The following is a 9,707-nucleotide window of genomic DNA, read 5'->3' on the forward strand; positions in this document are numbered from 1 at the left end:
ATCTGACACCCTATGTGAATAGAGGTATGCTAACCATTGCAGCCATCAATCTGCTGGTGTCCCTTTAAGAGTGCAATTTAAAAGAGACCTTGAAACAAGGAATGATAGTCAGAGGAGACTTCTGTCCTTACCTCTCTACCAGTGTTGCCAGCCTATGCAGATTTCCTTGCTTCTTTTGTTCCCCTTATCAAAATGTTCTGCTCTTTGCTAAAATAGGTTGTCTTAAAATTCTTTATTTTTAAAAAAAGTTTGTTTATTTATTTAATTATTTATGAGAAAGATAGTGGGGGAGAGAGAAAGAACCAGACATCACTTTGGTACATGTGCTGCTGGGGATTAAACTCAGGATCTCCTGGTTGAGAATTCAATGCCTTATCCACTGCACCACCTCCGGACCACTTAAAATTCTTTTGATTTATCTTGAAATGGGCTGATAAATGGTCAAAAAATATCCAGAAATTTCTGCTGCACTATGCACAACCCTCACTCATTCAGGGTTTTTTTAAAGACCAGACTTGCTTCTTAAGTAATTAGTTGTTTGAATCATTTCACAAGATACAACAGACAAAGGAAACCATGTGGTATTGGCTTGATTTGATGTATTTTACAGAGTAACTTGCCCTCAAAGTTCACTCATGATGTCACAAATGTGTGGATCTCCTTTTTGATGGCTGAATAATATTCACACAAATATTGCATCTACTTTCATATCTCTGCTATTAGGAATACTGCTGTGATGAACACAGGAGTGAAGGCTAAATTTCAGCTACTGATGTTAATTCTTTGAAATCTGTAACCAGAAGTAGAATTGCTGGGTCACAGCACAATTCTAATTATAACAGTTTGAGAAGTATCCATATTGACAAACTTGATTGCGGTGAATAATTTGCAGTACATTCCTATATCAGTTGACTGCAGTGTACACCACAAATCTACACAGTGTTATATGTCAATTATAGTTCATAAAGCTGGGGTGGGGGAGAACCTAGCAGGAAATAAAAATTTCATCTACAACCAGGCTACAGACTCTCAACACTGTTCCCCAGCTGGGGTTTTCCTGAGGCCGTTCTAACTTTCAGAACACCCATGCTGTTATCAGCTGCTCATCAGCTGTTTTGTTAAATAGACAGATGGACAGAGGGATTAAAAATCATTTAGAAATACTTAGCCAACGTGCTAGAGAACAGACACAACTGAGGATAAGTCAAAGGGATACAGGAATCAGCCACAAGAGCTCCCCAGTGGCCAAAGATATATCAATTTCAACAGCACCATAAATCAGACGGCATTAAATTATAACTGGGAGCATAAATAAATATCCACAAATCCATATGAGTACAAATAAATAGTGGAATAAATAAATAGAGAGAAGCCACCAATCTCTCAGGCAGAATGAATTAGTTTCCAAGTAATCTGTAGCTACTCCATGCTCTGGGAGGAGGGCATCCCTGTGGGGGTACCTGTAGCTTCCTCTCAAAAAGGAGAGGGTGGGGGAAAGAAAGCTAAAGGGAGAAGCCTGTCACCTAAACACTCAACTCCACTGTGGTCATGGGAATGACCAGTATCAGACAAGTGCCAATAGATGGGGCATGCACCTGCTCGCAGACCTACCCAACATTCCTCCAAAAGTCAAGGTCATCACAAGGATGAAAATAACTGTCCCAGCCTGAAAGAGACCAAGTAGATGTAGTGTTAAATGCCATCTAGGCTCCTGAATGGAACAGAAAAGTTAAAAAGGATTAGGTCAAAACTAGAGAGACATAAACGAAAGGTAGCTTTTAGCTAATAAGCAGTGATCAGCCCAGCAAAAAGCACCCAGTACCAATTTATGGTGTTAAAAAAATGGGGTATGAGTCTGAAGGAACTCTAAACTATCTTTGTAATTTTTCTGTGAGTCTAAAGCTCTTCTAACTTTTTCTTAAATGAGCTGATTTGAAAAAATAGTTTATTTATTCATTAATTTATTGGACAGAGACAGAAACAAACTGGAAGGGAGAAGTAGAGGAAAAGAGAGATACCAGCAGCACTGCTTCATGCTTGTGGAGCTTCTCAGCTGCAAGTGGGGATCCAGGTCTTGAAGGCAGGCGCTTGCTCACATTAACGTCTATGCTCACATTAACATCACTGTGGCCCCTGAACAATTTTTTTTGTACGTGATATTAAAAGTATTTAGACAGAGAGAAATTGAGAGAGGAGGGAGATATAGAAAGGGAGATAGACACCTGCAGCCTTTCTTCAACACTCGTGAAGCTTTCCCCCTGCAGGTGGGGACCAGGGGCCCTAGTCAGGGAGTGCATTCTAGTGTGTGTGCTTGACCATATGTGCCACCAGCCAGCACCCACCCCACCCCACCCCTGCCAAAGAAAAGGGTATTTGGTAAACACAATGTGAGAAGAAAGTCCTTGAGAAGTATCCATCAATTCAGAGCCAGGTCTGCTGGACGGAGCTACCTGGATGGAGATGAGTGTCCAGGAGATGCCACGCCTACAGCCTGGCAGAGCCCTTGGGCATCATTAATCCAAACCCTCCAGTGAGCAAGAGGTTGTGGCCTGTGCAGTAAGATGGAAAAAAGCAATAGAAGCTACCCAGGTTAAAAGGGAAAAAAATGAATCTCTATTTACAGATGTCAGGATTGTTTATGTAGGGAATTTGATTGAATCAAAAGGAAAGAATAGCTGAAGGCTTTGCTACAGATCAGTTCAGTACGTTACTAGATCTAATGCTTGAGTTCACCCAGGTGAATATTTTTAAAAAGGTAAATTCTATACTCAACAATAGTCAAACTGTAAATAAAAATCGCTTTAAATTCTACCAAAATTAATCTAACATAGTGCCCTAATTATAACACGTATGACAAAAGATGACAAAGACTTGTGCACTAGGAACTTTGGAATAGTGTTGAGACCAAGGAATGAATGAAACGGAGACGTCCACAGAGACCACGGAACAGGAGACTCAGTACATTTAAGATGCTAGTTAGACCACAGTTCATTATAACATGAAATAAAATTTCAGGGAGTTGGGCTGTAGCGCAGCGGGTTAAGCGCAGGTGGCGCAAAGCACAAGGACCGGCACAAGGATCCCGGTTCGAACCCCGGCTCCCCACCTGCAGGGGAGTCGCTTCACAGGCGGTGAAGCAGGTCTGCAGGTGTCTATCTTTCTCTCCTCCTCTCTGTCTTCCCCTCCTCTCTCCATTTCTCTCTGTCCTATCCAACAACGACGACAACAACAATAATAACTACAATAAAACAACAAGGGCAACAAAAATAAATAAATAAAATAAATTTAAAAAAAGAAATAAAATTTCAGTAAAAACCCCAACACTCTTATTCATAGATTTTGGCAAACGTTTTCTAAAATCACATGTAAATGCAAATAATTTAGTAAAAGACAAATACACTTAAAGGAAAAAATGAAAAGGAATAGAATACAAAAATAATATAAAGAGGAATATAAGGGAATAACATAAACGTATATATAAAGAAGTGAACCTATCAGATTTTAAGACATTACAAAACTAAAGTAATCAAGACAGTGTGCATATAAATAGATCAAGAGTAAAGAATAAAATCTATAAATAAACCCACACAGTGATTGTCAACTAGTTTCTGACAAAGGTGATGAGAAAAGATTCATAGGAAATAAGATAATCTTTCAAACAAAGCATTCCACAAAATTGAATGCCCATATTAAAAAAAGCAACTTGCCTCTATAACTCATACCATTCACACACAAAAATAATAACTTAAAATAAGCCGTAGATTTAGAACCATAAAACATCTAGAAAAAAAAACATGCCTCAATACTTCACCATCTTGATCAAAGCAATGATTTCTTTAAATGTAACACAAATATATCTTAAATGTCACACCAATTATCACAGAATAATAAATCAATAAATTACACTTCATCAGAATTAAAAAGTTCTGCTCTTCCAAAGGCACTGGTGGAAGAACTAAAAGACCAGCCACAGACTAGGAGAGAAGATTTGCAAGTTACCTGTCAGATACAACACTTGTATCCAGAATCTATGTAGAACTCTCAAACATCAAGAAAGCCAACAACTGAATTAAAAAAAAAATGTATGCACTTTACCTGAGAAGTATATCTGCACGTATGCAAATATGTTCGTGGAAAGATTCTTGGCACCATTAGTCATAAAGGGAATGCAGATGAAATGACATGACATACTAATTTTACCCACTAGAATGGTGATGATTAAAATTGCACTGTGCCAAACTAAGGTGAGAATATGGAGTTAGTTGAGCCCACATACTCTGCTTGTACAGGTGTGTGATGGTAAAATCATGTCGCAGGAGAAGAGTTTAGTCCTTTCATGAAAAGGTGCATGTATAGCTGTGATGTGACCCAATCATTGGGATTACTTCTTAATCATTACCCTCAATAAAAAACAACAATGTGCATTCATACAAAAAATGTATACATGAATGATAATCATCATAGCAGTTACATTGGCAATAGCTCTGATTACAAACAACCCAAATGTCCATCAACAGGTGAATTCACAAAATCTCCATGCAAATAGAGCATATCTCCAGGATAAAGAGGAATGAATAGTTTACTGGCACATACAGCAACATGGAGGAATCTCAAAGCAATTTTTCTGAACAGGACAAACTAGAAAAAGAGGGGGCATCTACCTTTACACTTCCATTCATAGAGACTTCTAGGATTTGCAAATCAGAAGATGCTGTTTGCAGGGGAGGGGGTGGAGGTAGGGGATGAAAAGACTAACAGAGGCTGATGGGAACATTTGAGGCTGATAGGTATGGATGTGCTAATTATGTTGATTATGCTGATATTTCCTTTCCCAGGCATACATCAACATCTATCAGCTTGTCACTTTCACTATGTGCTGTACATTGTATGCCAATTACGTCTCCAACTATGTGATGATTTATGTACCTATTTGCCTGGGTCATGGGACCCAGTTGCTTGATCAAAGACTAGTATGCATGTGGTTTGGAAGGTTTTTTTTTTTTTTTAAAAAAATGTGACTAACATTTGAACTAAGAGGATTTGAATCATGCAGAATATCCTCCATACTGTGGGTGGGCATTGCCCTATCAGGTGAAGGCCATCCTTAAGAGGAAAAATGGCTGAAGTCTCCTGAGGAGGAAAGAATTCAGCTTTAAGATGACTGTTGGACTCCACCTGCAATGTCAGCTCTTCTCTGTGTCTTTCATCTGGCCCTGGTGTACCAGCTCTGAAATGGACAACCTTCAGAATCATATTACACAATTCTTTAACATCTCTATATACACAGATTCTGTTTCTCCTGAGAACCCTGCCTAACACATTTCCACCAAGCTGTTAAAACTAACACAACATGTAAAGTATAGGAAACCGCCCCTAAATGTCCACTCATACTGTTTCCAATCTACAAAAGCAAACACTGGCACATGATAAATTCACCAAGGACAGTTGACAAAGCCTCATGTGTAAATAGGTGAACTATTGTTAACACCTGTTATTGTCTTCTTTATCCCTTTCTGTGTTGCTAATTAAAAAGATAAATAAATTAACCTCAAAAAGAAAATAACTCTCATTAACCAATAATAAAAAGACAAACACTGTAAGAAACTTGGCAAATAATGTAAACAGTTGATTCACAGAAAAAAGAATTGTAAAGGATACATATGAAAAAAATTTAACCCTAAGATCAAAGAAAAGCAGAAAACAAAGACTAGCAACTGCTTGTCATCTGAGCAATTGTGCATGGGACAGCTGCTGACACAGGGTAACTGAAACAGTATTCTCAGTTACTGCTGGGATAAATATGAGTTAATGTAACTTTTCCCCCCTTAAATTTTCTTGGCAGTATACCAAAACCTTAATATTGTGTCCTTATTTTAACCTAACAATTACAATTCTTCTTCTTTTTTTTACTTCAAGTAGCCATAACTGTAGTAAATTACTTCAGTATAACCATGTTCCTGGCTGATATGTTTGAAAAAGTAAAATACCCATAATAGTCTAAATGTCCCAAAACAAAACAAAAATGATTGATTATGTAAATGGAGCTATTATGCATTATAGAATTTCAGAATGCCATAAAATCCTTGTGCTGGAGGATTAGACAGAAACAAGAACTATGCACTAAAGAAACTGCTCATCAAGCATCCAGAATATGGAAATACTGCAAAAACTATGGACAAGAAGCTAAGCATATCTCATCTCAGTGGCAGAAGGAAGGAACTGTTTATGTTCTACTCACCTGTCTGACCTTTTCACAAATTTTCCCTTACATGACCTGATTCTGGAGTGGCAACATAGCTTACGTGCTTTGGCTTTTGCACAACCTAGGTTCTAGTCTGGTCCCAAACTGGAGGAAGCTTCAGTGCTGTGGTGTCTTTCCCTCTCTTTTCCAATTTGTGTTCCTCTCTTTCTATCTGAAATAAAGAAGGGAAGGAAGGGAGAGAGGATAGAAGGAAGGAAGGAAGGAAGGAAGGAAGGAAGGAAGGAAGGAAGGAAGGAACTTTGACTCAGAACAGTGAGGTTCTGCTAATGACAAAAAATAAATATCAATAAATAGGGCTGGGGAGATGGCACAGCATTCACCCAAAATAATATGGTTTACCCAAACTATAATGGTTACCCAAAAGATTTTCATACCTAAGGCTCTGAGGTCCTAGGTTCAATATCCAGTACTCCCATAAGCCAGAGCTGAGCAGTATTCTGTATCTCTTTCATTAAATTAAAGGTTTTTTTTAAAATAAATTGATAAATAAATGAACTGTTTTTGTAACAAGAGGCAGAGGTTCAACAGTGCTTAATAGAAACCACTCTGTAACCAGACCAAAATCCCTTGCCTCCCCATGCTAGTTAAAACTCCCAAACTCAATGCCTCTGTCGCTCAGTTCCTTTATCTGTAAACAATGGTTTTGAGAATTTCCAAGGGTTGTTATGGAGACTGAATGATCTCTATTGGCAAAGAACTCAGAAGAGTGCAAGGCACGTGGTATAGAATATGTTAATACTATGTGTCATTCTTATTGACTAAAGGCATGAAATTGATAATTATTCTTATTAGCAGCACATGGGTTTCACTTACCAGCACAGGTGGGCATGAAGCCAGGAACTCAACAGACCATTTTCTGTCTTGTGAAAGTTACCAGCTGCACTACTAAACCTTGTCAGCCATGGCTGTGACTGGTTATTTCTCCTTCCTTCTTTCCTTCCTTCCTTCTTTCCTTCCTTCTTTCCTTCCTTCCTTCCTCCCACTTTTCCCCCTTTCTCATCACTGTACCTCTCCCAATAACCTCCTAAGTCAGGAAGGAGAAGTGGCCAATCTCACTGATTTGTCACATGTCTAGTACCCAGCCACAGCCAGTCTCATCAGACATTAAGGCCACTGTCCAGTGTTTTGTCCTGTCTCACAGCTTACTCCTTGGTTTCCAGGGTTGGTCAAGTCTCCTCATGAAGACCTCCAGCATCCACCAGGCTTCCTCCATCCTCAAAGAGGTTTTGGAAAGAAGTGGGCAGTCTGTCTTTCTCCTGGAGCTCTACACCTGTGGCCACCTGTAGCCACCTCCACACTCCCACCAAGCCCTTCTTTCTGCAAACCCTTCTTTCTGCAATTTTTGTGTATGGAGAATCCCAGTATGGAGGTAAAAGCCCTTAAGAGATACCCATGATGTTTTCAGAAAGAAATATAGAGCATGCCTACTATAGTCCACCTCTTTAACAAGATACCTTTTGGAGAACCAAATATATCCCTGTGCAGTGTTTCTCTTGCCATGGCTGTTGCTAGAGCACCCAATATGGCATCCAGGATGACCTGGTTGTATATGTTCATGTGCATGTGTGTGTGTATGTGCATGTGTATGTGCATGCATGTGCACGTGTGTGTGTGTGCATGTGTGTGTGCATGTATATGTGTGTGCGTGTGTATGTGTGTGTGTGTGCGTGTGTATGTGCATGTGGGGAGGGCACTCCTGGTCAATCTGGCAGCCCAGGACTAAATGATGATGGAACAAATCCATGTAGTCTGGGGACTGGAGAGAGAACAGGGAAGTAACAACTGACACTCTTGTTTATGAAAGTGAATCGAGGGAAACAAGACCCACAAATCCTCAGAGGAGAAAGCAAAGACCGGGGCCAGGCGGTGGTGTACCTGATTAAGCACAAACATTACAGTGTTCAAGGACCTGAGTTAAGTCCCGGGTTCCCTCCCACCCTGCGGGGGACTTCACTAATAGTGAAGCGGGGATGCAGGTGCCTCCCTGTCTCTTTCTCCCTTTATCTCCTCCTCCCCCTCTCAATTTATCTCTGCCTCTATCCAATAATAAACAAATTAAAAAAAAAAAACTCAAAGAAACAGAGTAAGAAAGAAAGAAGGCAAAGGCCCACTGCCCAGACTAGCGGTGAGATCCTTGACAGCCACCACTCCCCCTGAAGCCTCACCTGCTCTCCAAGGCCCATTTCTGGTGTGCTTCATGTTTATGGGGTGACCACAACACAGGAAACCCAGACTGCAAGGTCAGGTTCAGCAGCCCCTGGGTTTCCTGTGGAGAGAGACCCAGGGATGTGGTCTGAAGCAAAGGAATTGTTATGCCTGGTTTTCTTGGCTTGGGCTCAAGTTGGTGATATGATTCTCCCCTGAACTTACTTGGGTTTCCAAAATTAACATTCTGTCAGTTCTGGCTGGTAATCAAAACCAGCCAATCAACAACAACAAATTGTCACTTGGTAGTAGCACTAGGATCCAGAACTGAGCTTTCTGTAACCTAGCAACAGAACCCAGCTCTCTGAGCATCCCCCACCCTCATTATCCACCCTGGTCTCTCACCATGCCCCTGGGATGATGGGTGTGGGGGTGGGTCCTGACCCTGTCATACTCTAACTGTGTCTCTGTGATGGTACCAGGGGTGTCCTCCCCTGTCAAGTGGGTCTTGATCTGGTCACCTCACTCTTATCTCAAATCACCTTCTTATCCCTCTCAAATTCAGCAGCTTTGAGACTCCCCACTACCCTGGATTCCCAGACACTTGCCCCTGAGAACCTTATTTCCTTTTTCTTTCTTGGAGAAGTTTTCAGTACAGGGGACAAGTCAACACACTCCAACATCCTCAAGCCCTCTGCCTGACAGAAATGTTTTGCTCTGTCAATCTCTAGGCAGGCTCCGGAAGCTTCTCCTAGGTCAGTCTGTGCACAGCCTTTAAGATACACTGGTTAGGGAGTCAGGTGGTAGTGCGGTGGGTTAAGCACAGGTGGCGCCAAGCACAAGGACCAGTGTAAGGATTCCCGGTTTGAGCCCCCAGCTCCCCACCCGCAGAGGAGTCACTTCACAGGCAGTGAAGCAGGTCTGCAGGTGTCTGTCTTTCTCTCCCCCTCTCTGTCTTTCCCTCCTCTCTCCATTTCTCTCTGTCCTATCAAAGACGACATCAATAACAACGGTAATAACTACAACAGTAAAACAACAAGGGCAACAACAGGGAATAAATAAATATTTTTTAAAAAGATACACTGGTTTAACAAAACTCCTACTAAGTGTGATTAGGCAGAACCTTCTGTTCTGAGTATCTGAACAGGTTCCTCACCCCAAGCATCTCCCAGATGATGTCTGACTGAGCCCTGGCCTGCCTTCACCAAGAATCCTGTCAGGATGATTGACCAAGTCCTCCAACTCTTGATATTTCCTTTTGGTAATTTTCTATTTATAGCCCTGTTGCTATGCTTCACAT

This window comes from Erinaceus europaeus, chromosome 4 (genome assembly GCF_950295315.1).
Source record: "Erinaceus europaeus chromosome 4, mEriEur2.1, whole genome shotgun sequence".
In the NCBI taxonomy this organism is placed as follows: Eukaryota; Metazoa; Chordata; class Mammalia; order Eulipotyphla; family Erinaceidae; genus Erinaceus; species Erinaceus europaeus.